Source organism: Notamacropus eugenii, chromosome 4, assembly GCF_028372415.1.
Source record: "Notamacropus eugenii isolate mMacEug1 chromosome 4, mMacEug1.pri_v2, whole genome shotgun sequence".
Taxonomy (NCBI): Eukaryota; Metazoa; Chordata; class Mammalia; order Diprotodontia; family Macropodidae; genus Notamacropus; species Notamacropus eugenii.
In genome coordinates this window covers 412851198-412877878 of record NC_092875.1, presented here as the reverse complement: position 1 = coordinate 412877878, position 26681 = coordinate 412851198, and the positions used below count along the sequence as shown (strand labels likewise).

The window sequence follows — 26681 nt, the reverse complement described above, 5'->3', positions numbered from 1 at the left end:
GACTTAGCTGCATTTTAGAGTATTTTGTTTTTATATGTGCTTCCAGTCTTTAATTTCCCCTTCCCACTTCCATGGCCCCAGTGGAGTTGAAGCCCTTTTTGATAAGGGCTCTCATTGATCTGTATTCATCAAATAAGCTAACAGAGCCTTCTTTGGCACACAAATAGAAATCCATTTAGAAATGTTAGAAATAGAAAACCATCCCCTCTCATAAAAGCTCTCACTGTATATTCTCTTGAATATAGTATGGAATGTCTTAGTAAGCAAACTAGGATGATTTACTCTCTGGAGAATTTTATGGTGGGGTGGAAATAGGGAATTTATTTTAAAGTTACATTTATTTGATGAATTATCTTTTATCAGTAAGGGCATACATAGAGATCAATTGAAAAACCATTTGTCTTTGAGATTTTTTTCTGCACTGGTGGCCAAATGAGAGCCATAGAATGATTTTTAATTTTTTTCTTTTTTAAAGATTTTTGAATGTTAGAATACTCATTTCCGAGTCAGTGTAAGTCATTAAGCTGAAGCTCCAAGTTAGTTTTAGTTAACTAAAGATTTTAAAGTAAAACCTGCCATTTAAGGTATAGTCATATATGAATGCAGGAAGGAATTTATATTAAAACTATTTCTTATTACCTCGTAGCTTTCTTGTTTAGATGCATTCTTAGTTGTTGTTCTGTATGCTTATGTATATATGTATGTGCATACATATATATGCATATATACACATGCTGTAGGAATGCGAAATGGATGCTTTAGCAATGCCACATATATGTGTATAGATTCTGCCTATGCATGTATGTGTGTAGATGCCATGTTCTCTGTGTGTATCTCCCTCACTAGAATATGAGCTCCTTGACCTGGAATTGTTTTTATTTTCTATTTTTGTCTCAAGAGCTTAGCACAGTGCTTTGCATGTAGTAAGAGCTTAATAAATGCTTTTGCATTCATTTTATCTTGCTGTATGACCTTGGGCAAGTCACTTAACTTTCCAGAGCCTCAGTTTCTTCATCTGAAGTGGAAATGATAATAATACCTATCTTTCTGGTTATTGTGGGAGTCAACTGAGGTATTTTAAATTCTCCCTGCAAACTTTAAATGTTTCTATCACCTAAGGCAGGGTTTCCAAACTTATTTTTTTGTTGTTATTGGTTGGTTGTTTTTGGTCAGGGAGCTGTTTGGTAGGGTGGTAAAACCTGTGAATCTTTTCTTAGAAGATATAGACTTACAAAGGAAATTGATTATTGAAATAGGAAAAAATACAATAAAATTCGCAGACCCCGAGCTAAAAACCCTTGATCTGAAGATACTTATATCATACACTGTATACACCTGTATTTAGAAGCATCTCTTTTTTACAGAAAACTAATAGCAAAGCACTGTGTTGTCAGGAATCTGATCAACTCAAAAGACTTATTTGAAGTCAATGTGCAAAACTCCAACTAAGTAAATTCCTTATCATGACAGCTCATTTGTCAGTTTCAGTGTATCTACAGGGTTGATCTCCTTAGAATGGAGTCTTAGAGATTGGGGTGTTGGAGACCTAAGCTGAATGCTAAAATTGGCTTTGTGGATAACAGCTGATGCAGTCATCATCCCTCATTAAAATGCTTTGCTGCTAGATCTGCAGTAAAGAAAAAAAAAAGTTTGGCTTTCCAGCTGAAAAGCAGTCATTACTTGATTATCACTAGAGCATTTGAAATGATCACTCTCATGAATGGTCAGATTCATTTTTAGTTAACTAAGAGAAAAGTTAAGTAATTCACTGCGAGCCAAATTCTCCCTTTAGCTAGACATGTGCCAGGGTACTGGTCCATGTAAGAACAGTCCATCCTTATGTGAGGATGTTATTTCAGTGACAGAGAGTTCCAATGAAGTGATTTCCCTGAGAATTATACATGTTCAGCTGAATTTGACCCTGATTTGATGGGGCTATGGCCAAGAAAATATATAAACACTTTCTACATCATTTTAGTTGGATTTAATATGTGAACTCTTCTGTTTACCTACTATATTAGTTTAAAATTCATAGTATCACAGCAGGAATCCCAGAATCATTTTTAGCTTTAGAAAAGTAAGGTTTAAAAATATCATGAATGTAATCTTAGGACACTTTTAAAAACAACAACCAAAAAAAGCCACTGCTGACATTTCTATTTGCTAGGATACCTCCTGTGAGAAATATACCTTTCAGAACATAAGGACCCCATTTGCCTGCCTTCCTTCTCATCTTTTACAGGAAGCCTTTCCTAATCCCTCTTAAATTTTAGTATCTTCCTTACAGTGATTATTTACAACTTCTTATAGCTTGCTTGGCAAATATTTGTTTGCATGTTGCCTCTGGCCTTGGATTGAAAACTCCTTGAAGGTTGGGACTGTCCTTTTTTTTCCTACTATGCTTACACTGTGCTTGACACATAGAAGTCACTTAGTAAATGTTGATTGATTGATTCTCTTGGATATAGCTTAATTATTTCCTTGGTGTCTCTCCCCCACCACCCCCATTAGATTGTAAGCTCCTGGAGGTCATGAATAGCCTTTTTTCTCTTTTTGGTATCCCTAGTACTTAGCATAGTGCCTGGCAGGTCGTAGGTGCTTAATGAATGTTGATTGATTGATTGATATTCCAAGATACAAATTCAGTACCCCAAAACATTTAGGGAAATTTAAATTTGCCTTAGAATATCTCCCTCCCCTGAAGGTGTATTCTATGAAAAGGCTATTTTCTCAAAGGTGGTAGAGTACAAGTTCTGGAGATCAGAGAGAAGTGGGAAATGGGTAGGGGCCTAGTTAAGACTGGTCCAAAGACCATCTTGGCCCAGTTTGGAGATGGATACTTACAAAAGAATGGACATTAGGTGATGAAGATGGTGGTCAGAAAATGAGGTAGTTGATGAAAACAAGTGTTTTGACTTTGACATAACCGAAACTCAAATCTTATTTTATTTCACTTCACAAACAACAAAAGCAGCCCTTGCCTGTATTTTTAAGATAGCTCAAAGAAAGGAAGTCTAATGTGGGAGGTGCCCTTCACAAAACTGTCTTGGAATTGCATTTGCTCTGGAGTCAGGTCTTGGGTAGAGATCCCGCCTTTGAAGCTAAATACTGGTGAACTTGGCCGTATCATTTAACCTTCCTGGGTCTCAGTTTCCTCATCTGTAAACATGTAAACATGTAGTGGTTGGATTACATCAGGCTTCTTCAAACATTTTTTTGTGTCATGGACACAATCTTGTGGAGTCTGTGGACCTCATCTCAGAATAATGTTGTTAAATGTATAAAATAAAATACACAGGATTACAAAGGAACAAATTCTATTTAAATAAAGTTATCAAAATTTTTTTCCCCCAAAACAACGTAAGTTTACTATCTAGGTTAAGAACCTTTGATTTGGATGGTCTCTGAGGTCTCTTCTAGCTCCAGGTCCATAATCAACTATTAACAGTGTTTTCCATTAAGTTCTCCATTCATTTCTGCTAACTTCTTAGCCCAGTTAGGGGTTTTTTTTTTGTTTTTTTGCTTTTGTTTTTTGGGGTGTTCTGGGTCATTGCTCTCTGAGCTAAAATCATTTAAATGGGTCTTGAAGTGACAGAACGCAAGTGCTTTTTTATTGGGTTAGGCAAAACACAATATCTTTTTATTGTGTTGGTTGTGGTTCTTAGCTTTCCTTTTTTTTTGTAAGGTGGAGTTTTTAACTGAACCACAGGGCAGGAACTGAAAAAAATCATCTAGTCCAGGATGTTTCTCAAGCTGTCTTTCATGGAATGGTAGGTTTCTTTAGAAACATGCCAGGTTTCTTGGGGGTAGTGAAGAGTACATTTCCTGTATAAAAATAAACCTCAAGTGTTCTATATGAAGTAAACCAGTGCATTCATATTTTGTGTAGATACCATTTTTGAATCAAGTTTCTTTTAAGAAAATGTCCAAATTATATTCTTGCGTTTACTTTCCCTGGAGTGCATTTGTTGTAATCTAGAACTGCATCCAGGCTGGTAATAATGGTTCGCTATGACCCTTAAGATCCATTTTTTTTTTCAGATTTCAGGATTTGTTTTGCTTATGCCCTCTACTGGTCTCTCCTTGTCTCCTCAGGTTCTTATGCTCCATTACTGTTTGTGGTTTCTCTCCAGCCTAGTCTACTTCCTCTACCACCCCCCTGCTTCAGAGAATCCTTCAGTTTGTTCAGTTAAGCAAGCAACAAACATTTAAGTGCTTGGTATTTTCCAAACACTGTGATAAGAACTCTGGGTATAAAACAGATCAATAAACAAACCTCCCCCCCAAACAAACAAACCAACCAAAAACCCAGTTATGGTCTTTGAGTGTATGTAGAGTGAATGAAAGATAATCTACCATGTCAATATATCATTTAGATGGTTCAGCATCTGGAGCTTGTACTGAATCTTGAAGGAACCTTGGGGTTTCACAGAGGCTGGAGGTCTCTATAGGAGATAGAGCTTTCCCCTCAGGGAGCATTGTATAAATGGGTATCAGTCAGTGCGCAGGCCTGGCAATGTACGCAGGATGACAAGTGATGGATTATAAGGTGTGTAAATGGGAGTAATGTGGAAGAAAACTGGAAAGATAGGAAAGGGTCAGGTTGTAAAGAGTTTGTAATTCCAAATAGGATCTTCTCTTAATTTGTAGATGTCATAGGGAGTTTGTGACGTTTATTGAAACTCTTCACAACCTCAGATGACATTGGGAAGATCATTTTGTAGTTGTATGGAGTGGGGAGAGACAAGGCTTAGAAAAATTAGTTAGAAGAATTTTATTTCCTCTCCTTCCACCTGCTGGTGCCTTCTCTCCCCAACCACCTTGCACTTTATTATCTGCACATTTATATATGCACTTGTTCTTTCCCTGATAGAATATAAATTCCTTGACAAGAGAATTTCCTTTTTTGTCTTTCTATAATGTTTCATGGTTGATTTCTTCTCGTTCTGTATTCCCTGAAAACAAATCTCGAACCTTTTTTTAAAAATTATGTTTTATTACTAATTATGTTTTATTATTAAGTGCTTTGGGGTAATGTTTGCATATAGGAGGTTAAAATACCAAAGAGAAAGTTTGCAAGTATTTTAACAATTTAATCCAGGTGCTGCAGATATACACATAATAAGAGCCTAATCATTTACTTTTGCTTTTTCTTGCTTGACTGAAAACTCAGTGATTATAGGGACCAGCTTTTAGCTAAACCTTTATCTTTTAGCTCAGTGATCTCCACACACAGCAGGTGCTTGATACAGTAGGTATTAAGGATTCAGATGAAAAAGAAACAAACAAAAGACCTCAGAACATTTCCTGTTCTTTTTCTAGAAGGGGATACAGTGTTATTATTTCTCCCTCCCCACAAAACTTCCCCCCGCCCCGTCCCCATGGAAGAGATGCTAGCTTAGTTGATCCTTGATGATAGCTCTGGAAAAAAATTAGGTATGGGTATGTGCTGCTTTCTGAAAAAGGCAGATTCAGGGAATTTCTCAACCCAGAGATCTCAATTTCCTCTAGGAAAGTTGTTCCTCCCATATTTGTCCCTTTGACTGCAGGTCAATAAATCTAGAGGCAAGGCTTCTAGATAGAAAGTTTAATTAGCACCAGCTGATGGGCATTTGCCAGGTGCTCAAAAGAACAAAGAGAGATACACACATGAGATTTTACACAGGCTTAGTGTCACATTACTGGCAGCAAAGGGAACCTCTTGAGTGAGACTGCTAAGTCTCTTTCCTTATTTGTGACTTTGTGTAAAAGGGACAAGATGTCTAGTTTACCTCTGGGTCTCAGGAGTAGCAAAGACCTGGTTTGTTCCAGTAGGGAAATTTTTTTTTCCTGTGGTTAGTCTGTCAGGATATGCGTTTAAAAGAGCGGAGGCTGCCTTCAAGATAGAATCTGTTGAATAAAATAAGAACTGAACGTCTGTCTCTATTTACATAACCCTGTCCCTCTGTTTCTTTGACCTTTAACTTCACTGGTGAGATGTTTCCCCACTCTCACTTCCTCCACAATAACAGGTCAATTCAACAAGCCTTTATTAAGACCATGTTGTGTGGCTAGCATTATGCTAAGTGCTGGAGATGGAACAGTGAATTTATAGAACGGTAGAGGACCAAGTTAATTAGAACACAGTCTATATATAAGGGAAATAATATGACATAATTTTGGAAAGGTAGGTTAAAATGTCAGGATCAGGCTCCTGCATCTTTTTCTAAGGGCAGTAAAAAACCACTAAAGATTTGCAAGGCAGTGACATGATTAGGTCAGTGCTTTAGGAAGACATTTTGTGGCAGACAGATTAGAAGGGGTTGATTGGAGACAGGGATGCCAGTTTGGAGGCTACTGTAGTATTCACAGTATTCAAAATGAGAAAAGATGAGGACCTGATAAGGTCTGGTTTGAACATGTTGAATTTAAGATACTAATTAGATATCTAAGTGGAGATATCTAGAAGATAGTTCATCATAAATGACTGGAATTTAGAGAAATTTTAGTTGTCTTTGTAGGTTTGATAGCCAGTTGTGTAGTGATGGTAATTGAACTCATCGGAGCTGATGAGGTTGATGAGTTAAATAAGAAAAGATTCTATATAAAGAGACTAGAAGAGAGCTCAGGATGAAGCCATGAGGCACCCCTACAATGAAGTTGTTAGGTACTTGGGTAACCCAGGAGACTGAGAGGGTGTGATCAGATCTGGAGGGAGAACCAGGAGAGAACATAGACATGAATGCAGTAGGAGAATTGAATATCAGGGAGGGAAATATGGCCGTGCGTCAAAAGTTGAAGAGATATCAAGAAGAAAGTTTAATAGCAAACCTGTATAATTGATATGTGTAATTAAACCTACTGCTCTAACAAGGTTCTATGAAGTTCTCTTTTTTTTACTTCGTGTTAGTTTTGCTTTTCAATATCAAGGTCCCTTGAATTTAGAAGGCTTGGAAATTGCAGATTTAGTTTATTCCTGAACAAGCCTGCAGATCATTGACTTTTTTCTTTGAGTAGTCCAGAATTGGACTCCACACTAAGAATACAGGTATACCTTTTGAAAGTTACTTTGCCTTGCAGTTTAACTGTTTTATAGAGGAAAAATAGTTCTCCCTTAAAGAATTTAAGTAAGAGCTAAATGAAAGACTTATTGAAGAACATTTCCATTTTATGCCATGAATATGAAACTTTCTCACATTTTACTATGTATAAACTGTAATGAAATCATTGAAACTGTCATACAAAGAAGCTAAACCTGAGAGAGGCTATTTATAGTTCATCTATTAATATTTTAGCATTTCCAGTTCATATGGTAATATTAACTCTGCTTAGTAGGAAGAAGTACAGAAATGGTTTTCATTATTATTAAGACCTTGTTACCACACAAATGTAGAAGTGTGAAATCTGTAATAGTTGTTATGTGTAAAAAAAATATGGCAGCAAAGTGACATATGCATTCAAGGCTCAGCAGGATTTTCCTCTCTCCTCCCTCATTTTTAATAGGTTGTCTGCTATTTTAGATAGCAATATAGATTGTGCTAATGCTAAGATGCTAATGCTAAGTGCTAATGCTACTTCCCATGGAGTAAAAGTAATCGGAGTTTGCTATGTTTATTTTTCATAAGAGACAGAAGTACGAACAGAGCTGAACAAGATTGTTTGAAATTTAATAAATTATTTTGTTTGGAATCTTTTATGAATACGATAGGAATGAATTGAGTAGGTGAGATGTTGAGAAGGTTTAGACAGTGGGAATATAAAGACAATTGGATGGTTCAGTTTTCTAGATGAAAACTCAAGAATAGTGTTAGTGTCTGGACTTAGGTTAGGCCCGCTGGAGAAGTTAGGCTGTTTGGGGGAAAAGCTTAGGGGCCAACCAGAAGGTGATCAGATATAAGACAGCTGAACTGATTTTTCCTCCCTGCAGATTTCTGGGAGAGAGACTAGAACCTCTGGAACCAGGTACCCAGATGGATTTGCAGCAATATATATGAAGGATGGATAATAGGAGGTAGTGCAGAGAAGGAACACAAACTTTTTGACCCTGAGACCTAAACCATCATGGGTCTGCTTGTTTTGGCTTCAGCTTACTTGGGAGTGCTAAGCCTGTGGGTCCTTAGCTACTTACAGCTCTCTGAGATAATAGTAATTCACATTTTCTCAGAGTTTAAGGGTTTATGTTTGACACCTGATTGTCCAGAGGTGTGCTGGAGCCAACTCAGACCTATAAGTTGATTGTTAAATTATCAGTATATGTATTTAGACCTAAAAAAATCCACCAGTTCTATAAATCACAGCTTGATTTTCTGTTTTGTTAATTGTCTAGATTTAAGAAAGTGGTGGAGGAAGTATTAATAAAGAAGATTAAATTTATGAGTATATTCTGCTTATAGCTCTCCTCTCCAGCCAGCTATTAATTTTTCTTTAGCACACCTTTGGTTTTAGGCAAAAGGCTGAGATTTCTGATAAACACTAAAAAAGGTCAATGTTACTGTTTCCAAGACTGAGTAGTAGGTATTGGACTGGGTTGTGTTTCACCTTTTTTCACACTTTTATATAGTGTCTCCCCCCATTAGAATATATGAGAACATAAGCTCCTTGAGAGCAAATTCTGCCTTGCTTGTCTGCACTTACTTCCCCAGCGTTTAGCCTAGTACTGACATATTCTGTGGTTTTATAAATGATTTTTACCTACTTATCAAACTTCTAGTTTAAGATAGTTGATCATCAGCCTTTGGAAGGGGAGTTCCTCATTAGAAATTCCCTCTACTAATGAATGACAGAACTGGACAAAATAAAATGCAACATTTAATATGGAAAGGGTTTATTACTGAATGGGGAAATTGCACGGTTTTAAATAAGCTTAAAACTTGCTCTTGAAACAAAGACCTATCTTTTTCATATTGATATACTTTCGATGACTATATGGCAGAGATTAATAGAATGTTGGAGTGTAAGAAAATCTGAGTTGGTGGTCACCCAAAGAGCAATGGGGATATGCATGGATTCTACCTCTGCAGCCCCTTATATAACCTTTGCCTTCTTCCAGTTCCCACCTTCACGACCCTAATTGGAGAACCTATCACTTCTGAGCTAGAGTACTAACATAGTTCTTGTTTTCAAATTCTGTGATGAGAGGAGCAGATATAAATAATATTTATGTATAGGTCCTTTTTTTAAAATTTGAGGTGAAGGCCTAGCTGGGTCAAAGGGCATATACTGAAAGTTTCTGGGTATAGTTTCAAACTTTTCCAGAATGTACAGACCAATTCTCAGCTTCACGAACAGTATACACTAGGCCACCTGTTTTTCCATAGCCCCTGTACCATTTGTCATTTTCCTCTTTGTCATCTTTGCTAATCTGATAAATGTGAGAAGGAAACTTAAGGTTGTTTTAATTTAAATTTCTCTGTTATTAACTTAGAACATTTTTTCCATATGATTATTGATAGCTTGAATTTCTTTTCTTGAAAATTGACTGTTAATCTTTGACTATTGCTAGCCTTTTTCATCTGTTTCAGTATTGTTGTTTATTTTTCACTTATCCCATTTTAAGCTTTTAAAATTGTAGTTCTTTCAGTAACTCAAGGTCTTTGAGGCAACTGCTGTTTAGTGCTTTGTAGGCTAGTGCCTTGAACTGGGAGGGACTCAGAGATAGCCACATGGTTAGCTCAGTACTCAGCCACTGTCACCTTCTAATCTTAATGAAATCCCTCAGTCATTCAGAAGCAGCAATCTACATAATATATAAGCCAGCCAAGGTACTGATGATAGAATTGTCCATTTCAGGACACTAAGACTGTATTTGGTTCCTGGGGAATCTCACCTCTTGAGGGTAGATCAGTCCTAACTTGTCCCTGTTTTTTCAGTATCTTGTGCCTTTTTCTGGTCAGTGCTTTAGGCATTAGTGCCAGGGTAATGTGCATTATATTCATTGTTCGAGATTTGGTGACTCTTGTCACCCTGTTTAACTTGTGGATACTAGAAAGGAGTTGGGCATAGGGCATGATCTGAACAGAGTTGGAATTAAAAGAACAGAATCCCCAGATTTTGGGGGCTAAACTAGTGTTTTTGATCGTGGCTTAATCTCCAGTCATCCTGATGAATATCTGGTCACTGGATTCAGATGGCTCTGGAGGAGAAGTGAGGCTGGTGACCTGCACAGCTCTCCCTCACTCAAAACAAGGTCAAGTGCAATCATTTTTCTGATGGCATGGTCTTCTTTGGCAATGAAGGACGAACACACACCCTTACAGAAAGGGCTGTGTGACCACCATTGTTAAATTTTCACATTGAGCATTTGCAAACACTAAAAATCAAGAGTTTATTTATTGTTTTGTTTAGTATCTAGACTCAAGAAGATGACTGAGGAAATGTTATTAATGCAGGTTAAAATAAGTATGTTCTGCTTATTATGGGAGATGGATGTAAAACATTTACCAGCAATACCTCCTGACTTCCTTCTGAAATTTGACATGTCTTTGGCTGTTACTGCTGAAGATGCTTAAACTCCCTAATGTTATTTTTTTGCATATGCTAACCAAGAATGTGCAGGTGATGTATTTCAGAGAAAAAAAATCAAAACATTCAGTAAGAGTCAGCTGGTGGTACAGTGGATCAAGCACTGGACCTGGAGTCAAGAAGAGCTGAGGTCAGATCTGGCCTCAGGCACTTAGTTGCTGTGTGACCATGGTCTGGCCCACATAACTGCTATTTGCCTCAGTTTCCTCAACTGTAAAATGAGGATTTCCCCGGTTGTTGGGAAGATCAAATGATCACTAATGATTGTGAAGTGCTTAGCACAATGCCTGACATGTAATACATACTATATTAATGCTTACTCCATTCAGTAATAAACCCTCTCTATATTAAATGTTGTATTTTATTTTGTCCAGCTCTGTAACTCATTAGTAGAGGGAATTTCTAATGAGGAACTCCCCCTACATAGGTTGATGGTCAGCTGTCTTAAACTAAAAGTTTGTCCTACCCAGGCTTACTGTATAGGCCTTACACATGGCTTGCGTTCACGTCTTCCTAATTGGAAGACCAGCTTCCTAAATTTAGGTAATTCCTATATTGCCTCTCTTAAATATTCCATTTAAATAACAGTAATCTTTATTTATAAGTTACAGGATTCTATTTAGAGTTAGAATTAACTTTAGAGGCCACCCAATTCAATCAGTTTGTAGCTGAGAAAACAGCTATCATATTTGGATATCATATCGTAGATTCCTTCAAGATCATCCCATCCAGTGATCTTATTTTACAAATGAAGAAAACAAGACCCAGAGTGGTGGAAGTTATTCACCTAGTTATACCGGGAATAAAGGGCAGAAAAAGCAGCATTTGAACCTACGTCCTCTGACTTAAGATCATGTGCTGTTCCCACCAACCTATGCTGCTTCCTTAACAGCCTCAGAGCAAACCTGATTTCCTTTTTTTTTTCTTTTGCATTTGGGAAGTCTCAGAATACTTTCTCTTCTGTCCTGGATTCACCCCTAAATCTTTAAACTGGAAGAATCATTGGCCTTTGATGCTGCCAACAATGTGTTTTTCTGATTATGTATAGTTTTGTGTACATAGTGGCAGCCACAGCAAAATCTGGAGGGTAATCATTTAATCCTTATACAACTCAGGTTTTGGTAGCTCTGTGCCTGAATGTAGATGTTCCTTCTTTCCTATAAAAACCCGTGATGTGCAAATGACTGTCTGTAAACACGTCCTTGGGTAGAAAACTCTATGGATATAAAAATGCTGGATCAAGATAATGGCAAGTCACGTATGATTCTAATCTTTTAAATTAACTTTCCAGTATTCACTTGATATATTTGACATAGGGAAAACAGTGAAAAATATTACCTTGTTAGCAGTGACCAAAATGGGGCATTCAAATTTTAATTAATCCTATGAAAGTATTACACACTGGGTTCTCTGGCTTAGGCTAAATCTGTCTTTGTGAATACATGAGATTGCAAGGTTTCACTTCCTTAGTTGATTTTGCTGACTTATACAGTTGGGAAAAGGCCATTTTGATCAGAATAGCTATTTTGAAAGTCGGAAGCTTAGTGGGCATATTAAATGTTGTTTATTGTATGTTTTGCACATATGTTTCTGAACACTTATCTAGCTTAGAATTAGGGTTAAATACATTATCTGTGTCTGATTAGGGAATGAAGCCAAGAATATCAGTATCTTTGCTGTATGGATCATTTTGCCCCATGTTCCCTGCCCTGTGGAACAACACTTCACCTGAGCTAGCTGTCTGGATGATGGTCCACCAATGGGAATGGATGACAGCGTGAATGTGTCACAACACATGAATCACGCAGTTGAAAAACCAACATAAAACGAGTGCTCAGACACTAAGTCAGTAGCATAAACTTTTTATGTCAACATCATTTCTGGCTCAAACGTTTTCATGTTTGTAATTGATAAATGCTAGCTATTACTGTTATTTTTGATGCCATAGAATATATATATGCCATAGAACTTTTTATTCATTCGAGTTTCACAAAAGCCTTGTGAGGTGTGTGGTAAAAATAATAGTAGCAGACGTAGATAGCTCAAATCAGCAAGCATACATCAAGTGCTTACTGTGTGTCAGGCACTGTGCTAACCAAGCAGTGGAAATACATGGAAACACCAAGATAGTCCTTTCCCTGGAGGAACTTACATTCTAAGACAAACTAAAAGGAAATTGAAAAGCGATGTGGGGAGAAGGTCCCCAAACAGATATGTTAGGAGCTTCTCTGGGAGAGGAATCAAGGTGGGAGGGTGGCTGGCTTGGGCCTTTCCTTAAAATGGAGGGTCCTGGAGGAGCTGATCAAAGGTTTTAAAATTAATCTGCTTGCATTGTTTTGTACTTTTGAGGTAGGTGTGATAATGCCCTTTTTAAAGGAACAGAAATTAAAGCTAAAAGAAGCTTAAAGTGACTTGGCCAAGGTTGTACAAATATTAAGTGTAGTAATGAAACAGGACTTGGATCCAATTTTCCTTGGATCCAAATCTAGCACTTCATTCACCTGGTCACACTGCTTCTCCTGGAAGGTAGCATATGTTTATTTTCTCAGTGTTACAGACAAGTAAACTGTGATGATAGATTAGATAGTCACTAGCTAATCTGTATCAGAAGTGTGATTCAGTTTTCCTGGATTTACATCCAGTGATCATCCCTCTGGACTACCCTGGTCTAGTTATTATTTTCTCATGTCTTTTCTTGATTCTTATAAATTGCTGAACCAGAACACTTCAGATATTTTTAATGGGTGGAAATGGTTCATTTTGACATGGCACTTGCAGTATGTAAAAAATTGCATAACCTGTAAAATCAGTCTCCTGTAGATTATTTATAATCAGTTCTGCAGGAAACTTCAAAGTTCGGTCATTGTTGCAGGGGGAAAAATGGAACTTCTTTTTTAAAAATTCAGTTAATTTATTTGTTTATAGTTTTCAACAGTCACTTCCATAAGTTTTAAATTTTCTGCCCCTCCCTCTCTGGGACGGCATGCAATCTTACATGGGTTCTACACATACATTCTTATTAAACATATTTTCACATTAGTCATGTTGTACAGAAGAATTAAAACAAATGAGAGAAACCATGAGAAAAACCAAACTCAAACAGTATGACACTAGGGAAAATAATTTGCGTCCTTCTGCATTCTGATTCTATAGTTCTTTCTCTGGATGTGTATGGCATTTTGCATCGAGTCCTTTGGGAATGTTTTAGGTCCTTGCATTGCTGTGAAGGGCTAAGTCTATCAACAATAGTCCTGGCACACTGTGACTGTTACTGTGTATAATGCTCTCCTGGTTCTGCTCATTTCACTCAGCATCCGTTCAGGTTTTTCTCAAGTTGACCTGATCATCATTTCTTACAGCACAATAGTATTCCATTACATTAATATACCACAACTTGTTCAGCCATTCCCCAATTGACAGGCGTTCCCTTGATTTTCAGTTCTTGGCCACCACGATAAAGAGCTGCTATAAATATTTTTGTACACGTGGGACCTTTTCCCATTTTTATGATCTCTTTGGGGTAGAACCCTAGAAACAGTATTGCTGGGTCAAAGAGTATGCCCATTTTTATAGCCCTTTGGGCATAGTTAAAATGGAACTTCTTAAGATGGAAATTGTAGTAGGTGCTTACTAAATGTTTTGGAATGAATAAATGAATGGATATGACCTTACGTTTTGTAAGACTTGTAGTCTTTACAGTATGCTTTCCTATATTTTTTATCTGAACTTCTGAAAAAAATCTTGTTGACAGGGTAAAGATGGTTAGCCCTATTTATAGATAAGTTAATGAAGACTTAATTAGTTTGTGACTTGTCCAAAGTCATGCAATCAGGCCTTGACCCTAGGACTCTAGGTCCCTAGTTCCGTACTTTATCCACTGTACCTTTCTACTGTTTTGAGACAAGTGTTAAAATGAAGTCATTCCAACATGTATGTGTTGGGGATAGGGGAGTGGTGATGATGAGGGGATCAAGATAAATATAACACATTTATTGTCTTATGTTCGTTATGTTCTTCATATATTGTCCTTAGGTAATGTCTTCATTATGTACTTTTAATAACCTGGGTATCTGACAAGGTTAAAATGAGTAGTTATATTCACATCAGTCCCCTTGGTGATGTACTGAGATTAGACAAATGTAACACAAAGCTGGTGTGACAACATCATATTGCAATTCAAGTATTCCTGTAGCACTAATTCATAGTTATGAAATCCCTCAATATATATGTGATGGTGGTGGTATTGAGCTCTGTATCATAATACTTCAGCAAATGGAATTGTTTCCTATTTCAGAATTATTTTTCTTTTATGATTTTGTTTCTTTATAAGAAATCCTAAAGGCTGAGCAACAATGACTTCCATGTAGGTCCATGATAAATGCTAGTTGAATTGATTAGGTGAATGGCTGGATGCTTGAGGTAGTATTTCAATTACTTTGGCAGTTCACTCTTATATTGGGAATGGTTCAAGTCAGTTTTTTCCTCTTTGTTGTCTAGGCTCAGAAGTAAAAGAACCTTACACTTAAATGGATGTAATAAATAGGGATGAAAATGCATGCACTACCTATCTCAAATGAGATACTGCATGTAAAGCACTTACACAGTATTATATAAATATGAGTTTAATATTAAATAAACGGAAATGTTTCTGGTTGAGCTGTGACACTACAAGAAAAGGACTTATCAAGCACATTCTTCGGTGAACGCATGATGTGCTCTCTTCCTCTTGCTTTAACCCCCTCCCTGTCCCTTTCTCCCCCTCCCTTTCCCTCTCCCCCCCTTCCTCCCCCTCTCTCTGTCTCTCTTCCTCCCTCCCTCCCCTTTTCTCCCCTACCCCTACCAGTATTTATCTATTGGCTAGAATATGGAGCAGGAGTCTACTCAGGGTTCTATTACATCTAGACAAGCCATCTAAAGACACCTTAAACTCAAGCTGTATCAGCCCACTCAGCTGAGTGTGTGCAAAAGCCCTGATGCTCCCATCTAAATTTACATGGTTATCTTCCCAGGTTCTCATTCAGAGGTATAGAGAAATAAAATCTCACAATTTCAAACATAGAATAAATATAATTCCAGTCAAATGTCATAATTTGCCTTGTTTTTATGCCCCATTTCCACCCAGTTCTCTGACTTTGATTTAAGGTGTGGAAGGAAATGTTGGAACTTGTCTAAACTTTCAGCTTACTTGGTTGTCTGTCCTGTTTCTCACAGCAGCTGTTCCCAGCACCCTTCACAAGCCTCCCACATCATCCACTTCATAAAAATCTTTGATAAATTCAGCATATCTAACATTTAATTATTTTAAAAAATATGTTTATGTGGTTTTCTTAAAGAGTTACTAAACTCAGATACTAGAAGTAAAATACAAATGAATGAAAACCTATGTATTTAATTTTTTTAAACGTCTTTAAATATTCATTTTTACAACTGATAGTTTTTAAAAGTAATGTAATTGTTATGAACGATTATTGGCTACCCTCTGTTGTCTTATTAGTCATGACAAGTGTGGTGGCTCTCTACTTTCTAATTGCTACTAACAGCATAGCTAATGTACAACTGGTTATGAATGGCCATTAGCAACAATCCCAGAATCTCCCCCCTGGCCTGAGCACCTGGATAACACATGTTGCCTATGTGCACTAGTGTGTGATAAATAAACGTATAAAATTATTAGTTATCCTTTGATCAACTAATGTAGAAGGATCTGCTTCTTAGTGGGAGACAATGGTTTCCATCGAAAATAATGCTTCATTTGGTGACTGAGGATTAGGAGTCAGATGCTGGTTCTTTCATTTGCTTACTTCCATGACTTTGGGCAAATTACCTACCTTCTGGGTTTCACGTTTGCTATTCTGTAAAATGAAAGGGTTGGGCTAGCACGGATGTGTGAGTTGCATGTTGCCCGTAACACTCTCAAGTGTGGCCTGAGAAAGAATAGAATGTATCAGGAAATATTTAGCAAAATAAATAAAAATACAATAAATCATAGGTAATAATACATTTAAAAACTAACTCAATATCTAGCCATTACGGATCCATTTGTATGGTCCATGGTCCTCTGTTTCTATTTTCTCTCTCTATTTGTTTGGTACCATTGGGCTAGAAAAACTCTATGGTCTTTCCCAATCCTATGTATAGGTCATTTTTGAGTACCTTATCTACATATAGATCCAGGATTCTGGAATTAAAAAAAAAAACTAATATTATCAAATAATATTAAATGTTTAACATTATTATTTTAACATTTTGATAAATGTATTTTCATGTGATTGGTTTCCTTTTTAATCCTATGTTTTATTTTACATATTCAAAAACATTATTCTTCAAAATAGAGTTTTACCAGACTGCCTGCCTTACAGTATAAGAATCTCTGATCCATATATTATAGGATTCTTTTAGATTCTCTCAGTAGTGTCTGAGGTAATTTTGAACCACACACTCTAATAAGTGCTAATTTCAGGCACCTTATACTAAGGTATTTCCTCTGTAGGAAGTACTCAGAAATGTCCAGACAAATAAAAAATCTTGAGAAACACAGGATAGAGACAAGCTTCACGTGGAAGTTGGTGAGATGTTTATCTTCTGTTAGTGTAGCTGCGTTGCCCTCGGGATGAACCTGGAATCTTAAACACTCAGGCCTGACTTGGATCTTCACCAGGGGACAGAGTTATGAGTAATGGAAGGCTTTAGAAAATGATGACAAATTTGATGCTTTAACCTAGGTGCTAGCTGATAATAGACCTCCAAGGTTCTTTTTGTGCCCACCAAAATAATGGAATTGATTGTAAAGGCAGCAGGCTGGAGATTCAGTCTTGGCAAAATGAACTGAATACAAATACATCATTTCATTATAGGACCAGTAATGAATGATGGATTACAGTAATGGATGGATTATAATAATTGTACTTTATACACTTTATATGCACTTGAATTCATAATTATATATTATGTATGTATATATATATATACTTTATATACCGCTAATGATGTGAAAAAATTCAAACAATTGTACAATTTTTTAAAAGCTATTTTTGGAATCTTTTTGCTTTATGTAATATTTTTCTTTGGTTTTATGTAAGTGGGGCAGCTAGGTGGCACAGTGAATAGAGTTCTGAGCCTGGAGTCAGGAATACTCATTATCTTCCTGAGTTCAAACCTGATCTGAGAGACATACTAGCTGTGTGACCTTGGGCAGGTCACTTAACCCTGTCTGCCTCCATCTCCTTATCTAGAAAATGAGCCGGAGAAGGAATGGCAAACCACTAGTATTTTTACCAAGAAAATGCCAAAAAAGTTCACAGAGTCAGATACGGCTTAAACCACCGAGATTTTTATTAATAAGTATATTATGACTTAAACAGAAGCCAAGAAATACAAACTTCTTTATTCTCAGAGATCCTAACTTTATTCCTTTTGAATATATAAAATGATACTTTAAGATCATGTTTCTAAGTTAGTGTTGTGGATTATAAATTTCAAGGATTGTGATTTTAGTGAATTCAAATCCATTCTGCACTTTGATGTCACCATAATATATTTCAAGTGAAATTTTTGTTTTTGAACATTGAAATGATTTAATTTGGAGAAATGTTAGTGTGTAGTACTGTAGTATTGATGGGAATTATGTAAATTAGTTGTATAAATCAATACTTAGGAGAGAAGAAAAAATGATAGCCAAGAGTTGTTTAAATAAAAAGAAAGATAAACTACCATTCTTTTGTTTGATTTTCAAACGTGAAATACAGTTAATTATAAAGAAGACTTATAGTTTTATGGGTGTCTGTATATGCATATCTAGTTATATAAAAAAGTATTGCTAATCATGAAAGGAGCTAGTACCATCACAACATTAGTAGTTCAAGTTTCAAGCTTATTAACCTAACATTTATGAGTTTCCTAGTTTATCTTGCATTATGGAAAGGGAATGGCAATGAAATAATCTAAAGCTAAACTTTTTGCTCAGAGTGAGTGAGTAAATGGGGTTGCTCATGCTAAGACTGGCTTCCATTGGGCAAACAAAACTGTTCACAAGTTTAAAAAAAGATCTGGGCCTTTTTCGTGTCCTATTTAAAAATATGTTCATTGTATTCAGATTGTTTTGCAGCTTATAAATAGTAATTCTTGAAATGTACAAGAACTCAAATCTTTAAATGTGAGTTTAATTGGATGTGTATGTGTGTGAGCGTGCATGCGTGAACCTATGTATTTCTTGGTTAATGTAGGCTAGTGTATTCTTAGTCATTTCAAGTTAACTCTTAAAAGTAAGAATAAAATAAGTGATTTCTTCTTTTCCTTTTTTTGGTATAATATCTTTATTTTACTTTAGAAATGTTTTATACACCAGAAAAGTGACATGGATAAATTTGAGAGAGTGCTACCATAGGAGATACTGTGACTTAGATGTTATACTGGTTTTTCCAATTGATTCCAGTGTTCCTGGACCTACCATGTGTATGATTCTGGTTTGCTCTGGCCTTCAGTTTTGCTTGTTCCTTCTGACTATATTATAGCTAGTTGTCTAGGTTTTTCACTCACTTGCCACATTAGGTCCCTGTTAGGTACCTGCCTGTTACTATCCTTTTCTTTATGGGCACAATGCAACATAGGATGGGAGGTTATTACTTCCCTTGCTAACGAACACTATCAATCATGTCCCAGTCATCTTCCAGAGATCTCCCAATTACTGTTTTCCAGCAAGAAATTGGGAAAATCTTATGAAAAAAGATTTCTTTATTGTTCCCTGAAGTTGAGTAAACTAGGCTTTTTTGGCTGATGAGGGCATGGAGCTCTGCCTAAATGCTATACTTAACTGAATTTGAACTAAAATCATTTTGGGTAAAGCCAATGTGTTGAGTTGTAAAAGCTTTTTAAATAGTGATTCTTATCCATAAGGTTGTTTTAAGGGTGTTTTGATAATTAAATATTGTTTTAACTGTGATAGTATTGAAAAATGCTATACAGGTTGCAGGAATTACATGGTACTTAAGCCACCTGAAAGTGTTAATTTTTCTGTTGTTACTATTTACGGGCAACCTTTGTCCAAAACCCAATTCAAATGCTCTTTGTCATAAATAAAGTAGTTGTAGCTAAATGAAACAGCAGTTGATAATTTCTTTTCAGAAAGATGAATAAAATAGTTTCATTATTTATTTAAAGGCACTACATGGTTTCATAAGATACAGTATATTGTCTTGATAAGCAGAACCCACTCTATACCTCTATGGAAATAATAGTAACATATACACTAGTAGTTAATAGAAAATTAGGTGGTGATGATAACTTACATTTGTAAAATACTTGTGTTACAGTAACCCCATGAGGTAACTGATGAAGTATATCCCTTATTTGACAGATAAGAAAGCTGAGAGATAGAACCATTAAGTAACTTTTCTAATGTTAAGAGTTAATAAAGAATGAATCTATGAATTGAATTATTTTCTACTACAAATCCAAAAAGCTTGATGAGAAATTACATACTAGGTATATCCCTTCAGACCTGTTAACTTTCGAACAAAGATGGCCACAGAGAATGATGGGTAAAGCAAAACTGGAAAACACAATTTGGCCTTAAGAAATGAAAATGGACAAAGGCTTTAGATTATGTAAAAACCCACGGTTATCCATATCTTAAAAAAGGAGTTAGAAAACTCTTGTGGCAAACGTTGATTAGAATCACCAAAAACCCAAATTAATTATGACTCAGCAGAGAGGAAACAGTTGGTTTCTGAATAACAGGAGTTATTTCAGAATCAGTTTTCTTTATGTAAACAGGCCATTGGTTTGAGCTAATGTAGAAAATCAATATGAAGTTTTAACAGCTCACGTTTACATAAGACTTTAAAGTTTGCATAGCTCTGATTTCACCACATATCTCAGGTGGATAGTACAATCATTCTCATCCACAATTTAACAATGATGATCTGAAGGTCTTGGCTGCATGGACATAAAGCTAGTAAATGTCTGAAACAGAGCTTGAATATAGGTCTTCTGCATGGAATTTAACCTTTCCATTTCGACACTGCTGCTTGTAGCTAGGATATTACAGCAGTTCTAAATGTCCTGTATAAATAAACAGAACGTTGATGCCAAAAATAAGAAAAGTCCACTGTAAAACTTTCTTGGAACAGCTTAACTGATACCTGACAGTTGCAACATTGTGGTCAGAAGGATCCGGGAGCTTAAAACGGTAAATATTTATTCTCCATGACAGTCCAGCATCTTATGGGTTTAGAACCGGGGTAAGGGGGAGAGGAATAAGCATTCATACAGTACTTTCTGCATGCTCGGCATTGTGTTTACTACTTTGCCAGTATCGTCCGTCCCATTTGATCCTCACAACAATCTTGTGAGGTAAGTGTTGTTATCCCCATTTTACAAATGAGGAAGCTGAGGCAAACAGATAAAGTGACTTGCTCAGGGTCACACAGTACACAGCTGTGACTAGATTTGGAGTTGAGTCTTCCTGACTCTAGGCCCAGTGCTTTGTCCCCTGGACCACGTAGTTGCTTTAATCTTTCTTTCAAAATTTTATGGAAAATAATAGAAAATTAATAGTAGTGTCACCTTACAAAATAGGGGAAAAGCAGTCAAGAGGAAAACAGTCTTTCAGAATTTTTGATATATGACCCATTGAAATAAGATCATCTCAAGAACGTTTATAGATTAAATTAGAAAGAGAACACCATATTGACAGTAAATAAAACAGATTGGCCAGTTTGTTTATAGTGATCGCTTTTTCTCTTGGATGATAGCGGAGACACTACATTTAGACTGTACTTTTACAGTATGCAGTTTCTTCTTTCTGACATGACACTGAAAATGATGAAGTTGTCTAGAGTGTATGAACCTGACCAAAACACATAAAAGAAATCTGGGCTGGAGGTTACAGAGTTTAAGGAACACAGTGATATATATTTTGAGTATATCCCAAAAGAGTCAAAGATTCTTTCTTCCTGCCCCCAAATTTGTTAATTCATAAGTTCCAAATTTTCTCCCCCTGAATCCCCCCTCCTTCCCCAAGACGGTATGCAATCTTATATAGGCTGTACACATACAATCCTATTAAATGTATTTTCACATTAGTCATGTTGCATCAAAGAATTAAAATGAATGGGAGAAACCAAAACAAAACAAGACATAACAACAGAGAAAACTAGACTACTTCATTCTGAGTTCTGCTTAGGTCCTGTCAAAATATTTTAGGTCCTTGCATTACTGTGAAGGGCTAATTCTATCAAAAACAGTCCTCACACACTGTGGCTGTTACTGTGTACAATATTCAGGCTCTGCTCACTTCACTCAGCATCAGTTCATATGTCTTTCCAGGTTTTTCTGAAGTCTGCTTGTTCATCACTTCTTATAGCATAATAGTATTCCATTACATTCATATAGCACAACTTATTCAGCCATTCCCCAACTAATGGGCATCCCTTTGATTTCCAGTTCTTGGCCACCACAAAAAAGAGCTGTTATAAATATTTTTGTATATGTGGATCCTTTTCCTATTTTTATGATCTCTTGGGGATACAGTCCTAGAAGTGATATTGCTGGGTCAATGGGTATGCACATTTTTATAGCCCTTTGGCCATAGTTCCAAATTGCCCTCTAGAAGTGTTGGATCAGTTTACAGCTCCACCAACAATGAATTAGTGTTCCAATTCTCCCACATCTTCTCCAACATTTATCATTTTTCCTGTTTTGTCATGTTAGCCAATCTAATAGGTGTGATGTGGTACCTCAGATATCTTAAGCTACTATTGACTAAACAAATATGAATCTGTAGCGATTTTTTTTCATTTTTTCTTCAGACAAAATATCTTCTCTGACTATGTTAAAATCATGCAAGTTTCTATGATATACAGAACCACAGATTTAAATTTGTTTAGTGATCCAGTGAGTATTAGCATCAGGTAAGGCATAATATGGGGGAACAACATGTACTTCTCAGTTCTCAGATAGCATTAGATTTCTTGTGTCATGTCCAAATTAAAAAAATGAAAAGATAAACCTAGATTGATAAACCTAGATCCATAAACAGATAAACCTAGATAAACCGTGGAAAAACAAAGTGGATAGAAGAGATTTCTGATGCTTAAATTATAGCACACAGTTGGTTAGGCTGCCCATTGAGTGAACCCATAAGGGTGTTGGAGAGAAATCAGGATGCATGCCAGTTGGGAAATTATGTAGTGCTTTGAGGAGTCCACTCCTGCGCCGAATTGCCAAAACCTCTTATTTTAACACCCATATTGTTTCAAATGATACTACGTGGCTACAGATCATTTGATATTACTGTCTTATGAGAATAAAAAAATACAGGTGAAACAAATAACAAAGGAAAGGAGAGGATATCAATTGATTATAATATATTACTTATCAGTGATAATTTGTGTGGATGTGGTGTAAAGGGCATAAGTATAATTAGAAAAATACATTGTCATACAGCAGTGGTGAAACTTAAAAGATGGATAGCTTGAGTGCTATTCTTGTACCCACAAAATGTCAAAAGAGCCAGAGGAAAGCCTGGAGTGCGTGGGGTAGGTACTTTATAGGAGTATTTATGGAAAGACAAGGACATGAATCACATGAAGTGAGAATGTCGGTGCTTCAACTTAGATGGAGATCTTAGATTCTTTGAAGTCATTTACAGTGACCTCTATGGAAGGAAAGATGGAGGGGCAAAATTTAAAAGTATCAAGGGCATTTTGGGGAAGTGACAGTGGAGGAAGAAGCTACAGAACAGATATTTTATAAACTGGGCTAACTTAGGTGGCACCAAGAACTGAGTTAAAATTTAGAAGGTGGGCTCTTCTTCCTCCTTCTTGTCTTCCTCCTCTTCCTCAGCATCGCCACCATGATTTTCCTCCTGCTCCTTCTCCTGTCACTGTTGCTTCTTCCCCATTCCTTTGGAGCAGACCACCCTGTTTTGTGAAGCACAGCTGAGAAGACCCCTGTTTTCCCCATGGCTGATGAAAAGCCGAAGGAAGTCAAGACTGAAAACAATGGTCACATTAATTTGAAAGTGGCAAGGGAAGGTGGTTTGGTGGTTGAATTTAAGAGTAAGAAGCACACACCCCTTAGTACATGTTGATGAGACAGATCAGATTCCGATTTGATGGGCAACCAATCAATGAAACAGACACACCTGTACAGTTGGAAATGGAGGATGAAGATACAAATTGATGTACTCCAGTAGCAGACAGGAGGCACTTACTAAAAAAAGAATCTACAACTCTACTCCACAACTGTGCTCCCAAGGAAAACAATATATTCCCCTTTTGAAAACCAAGGTTTGGTTCCTCCACATCCTGGCCACTGCAGGGTAGTTTTCTCTCTTGTTTGATTCCCTTCCCTCATTCCTTTATGGTACTTAAAGTAACTGGTATAAGTGCATATGCATAATGCATTTGTATATTTTTTTTAATTAAATGGCTGATGGTATGTTTTGATCAACATCAAATGGAGATGCGGAGGGGGAAAAGCAAGCCAATTCTGTGAAAATATCCCTTTTCTCTATTAGTGGCATGCTCGTCCAACTTTTATGTTTATATTCCAGTAAGTTATTTTGTTCTCACTGTTTAACAACAACAACAACAAACATGCAGAAGACTCCTTGCGTATCTTGTTTGACTGGATAATTTCAATGTTGCTCTTTTATCATTGTAAAACCAAGGATGATTTTATAATTTCTTTGTTTGTAGCTCTTACATGTAGGGCAATCTCTGTTTCTCAGTAGGGATAAATTACTATAAAGAAATTTATCCTAGATAGTTTTCCCTTCAAGTCAAACATCTTATCTTGTTTAAATAAACTTGTTAAAAAAATTATGAGTTGGTACAATGGAGAGAGTACTGCTCTTAGCCTCAGGAAGACCTCAGTTCGAATCTCGCATACAAATTCTGCCAGCTGTGTGACCCAGGAGGCATCACTTAATCTCTCTCAGCCTCTTTTTTTTGTTGTTGTTGTTTTAATCTGTATTATGAGGAGACTGCATTTGATGGTCTCTTGTTTCCACTATGGTTGGGTACATTCATAGCAGAGACTCAGAGTAGCACTGGAGCTAGGGATGAAAAGTCAAGAGTTAAGAAAGATAAAGATGGCAGAGAATCTTAAAGAGAGCTGTGGTTGCCAGTTCCTTCCTGCTATGGCCTATCCCCCTTACATACACTGAGATTCAAATTAAGTTAGTATTTTTGAAAAAATAGGGCATGCCACCTCCTGACAGAGAGGTGATGGGCTCAAGATATAGAATGAGATATATTTTTGGATATGGCCAATATGGAGATTTATTTGGATTGGCTATACACATTTATTACAAGGATTTTATTTATTTTTATATTTCATTTATTTACTACAAGGATTTCTATGGCATGTGAGAGGAAGAAAATAAATACTTGTTAGTTAAAAAAAAAAAATCATCCCTTTCCCCCCTACTCCATCCTGCTGAAAAAAGGAAAGGTAGCAAGCCAGGGTTTCTGGAATCAGTGTGCAGTATTAAGGGGAATAATACAGTGAAAAGAGTGCAAAATTTAGACCCAGTGCATCTGGGTGTACATCTGAGCTTTGTTGCTTACTAATCTGGCCTGGGGAAGTCACAGAACCGTCTGTCCTATGATTCAGTCTCCTCATATCAAAGGTAAAAGAGTCAAGAATATATATATGTAGTGAAGAATATATATCCTTTAACATTGTTTCTAGGTGTAAATCTATCTTTTAATATGTCTTTTCTTATTTGTGATGATTTTTTTTTGAGGTAATTGGAATTGTGACTAGCTCAGGATCACACAGCTTGTAAGTAATAAGAGACAGGATTTGAACTCAGATCCCCCTCTCTCCAGCACCTATGCTCTATCCACTATGCCACCTAACTGCCCCTTCTGATGATATTCTTTTGAGGGTTGCATCCATTAAAAACAAAACCAGCAGGTTATAATCTTATTTCTAATGTACTAAACAGAGGTTCTTAACCTAGATCTATAGATCTTTTAGTCTTCCACAAAGGGCAGTCCATGAATAGATTTTTAGAGAGTCTTGGATGTGGATGGGGAAAATAAATACATATTTATTTTTATTAATTCTTAGCTAAAATTTAGCATTTCCTTCAATTATAGATTAAACAAAAATTCTGAGTTGTCTCCAGTCTGCCAAACGGGTCCATGAAACAAAAAGAGCCCCTACTATAAAGAATGCTTTCTATGTTTCATACTATTTTTCCCTTTTATTTTTCTCTGTATAAAACAGTATCACTTAGTTATAATGCCAGTCAAGTTTCATCTAACTATTGATTAGTACGAGGATAACTTCATTCAGAGCTGATGGACAAGGTGATATTTTTTCCCTTTGTCAGATACCATATGTTGTCCCAACATGGATTTTAGATTTTGTTTCACGCAGTGGAATTTAAAACTTAATTTGAGAAAACTACAAGGAAACCAACCCGTGTAACCTACATTTTCTTCACAGTGCTTTGGGGCAGACATTTATATCAACAGGACATGGAGCATATGTTTGGTTTTCTATTATTTTTGTGGTGCCCATACTTGGAGCCTTTTGTATCAGTCTCATAGATTCATATTTTTTTAAAGCATTTTGGGAGTTGATGTTTATACAGAGCAAAATGTTATGCTGAAATAAAAGTAAACAGAAAACCCAGGCTATGAAGCCTCTTTTCCCCTAAGAATATAATGAGTTAGTGGAATAACATTAATTCATCCTCTTTTGTACGTTTCCGAATCTCTACTTTTGTCAGATGTTTTGTGACATAATAGCCTTCAAGCTTTACTACAACTGCGACAGTTTTATTCTCATGGGTTCCTCATAGCTGTCTGAATAAACTCAGGGAATTCAGGGACACAAACATTTATTGAACTCCTACTATGTGATAGGCTATGTGACACATGAAAACTGTGTAATGATTTAAATTTACTGCTTTTTGTTTCAGCAACTTAGCTGAGTTCAGAATAGGGAATTCTGAAGCTGGTACAATATCAGTCATATATTTATGATTCACTTTACATGATTTTTTAGATGTGGCAGCTTTCCCCAAACCCCCACCTTGGAAAATGATACAATTGTTTTCTCTTTATACATAATTCTTATTGGTAATCAATATCTATGTAGTTTTCTAACGTTTTGAACATGTGTGTATTTGATGCAAATGGTGACTTCCGCTCTTTCTTTTT

General features: G+C 36.4%; 1 protein-coding gene across 2 annotated transcripts in view; it reads left to right on the top strand.

The window, feature by feature from the left end:
• Positions 1 to 26681, top strand: part of PARP8 (poly(ADP-ribose) polymerase family member 8) — a 226385-nt gene that overhangs the window by 22081 nt on the left and 177623 nt on the right. The window lies entirely within an intron of this gene.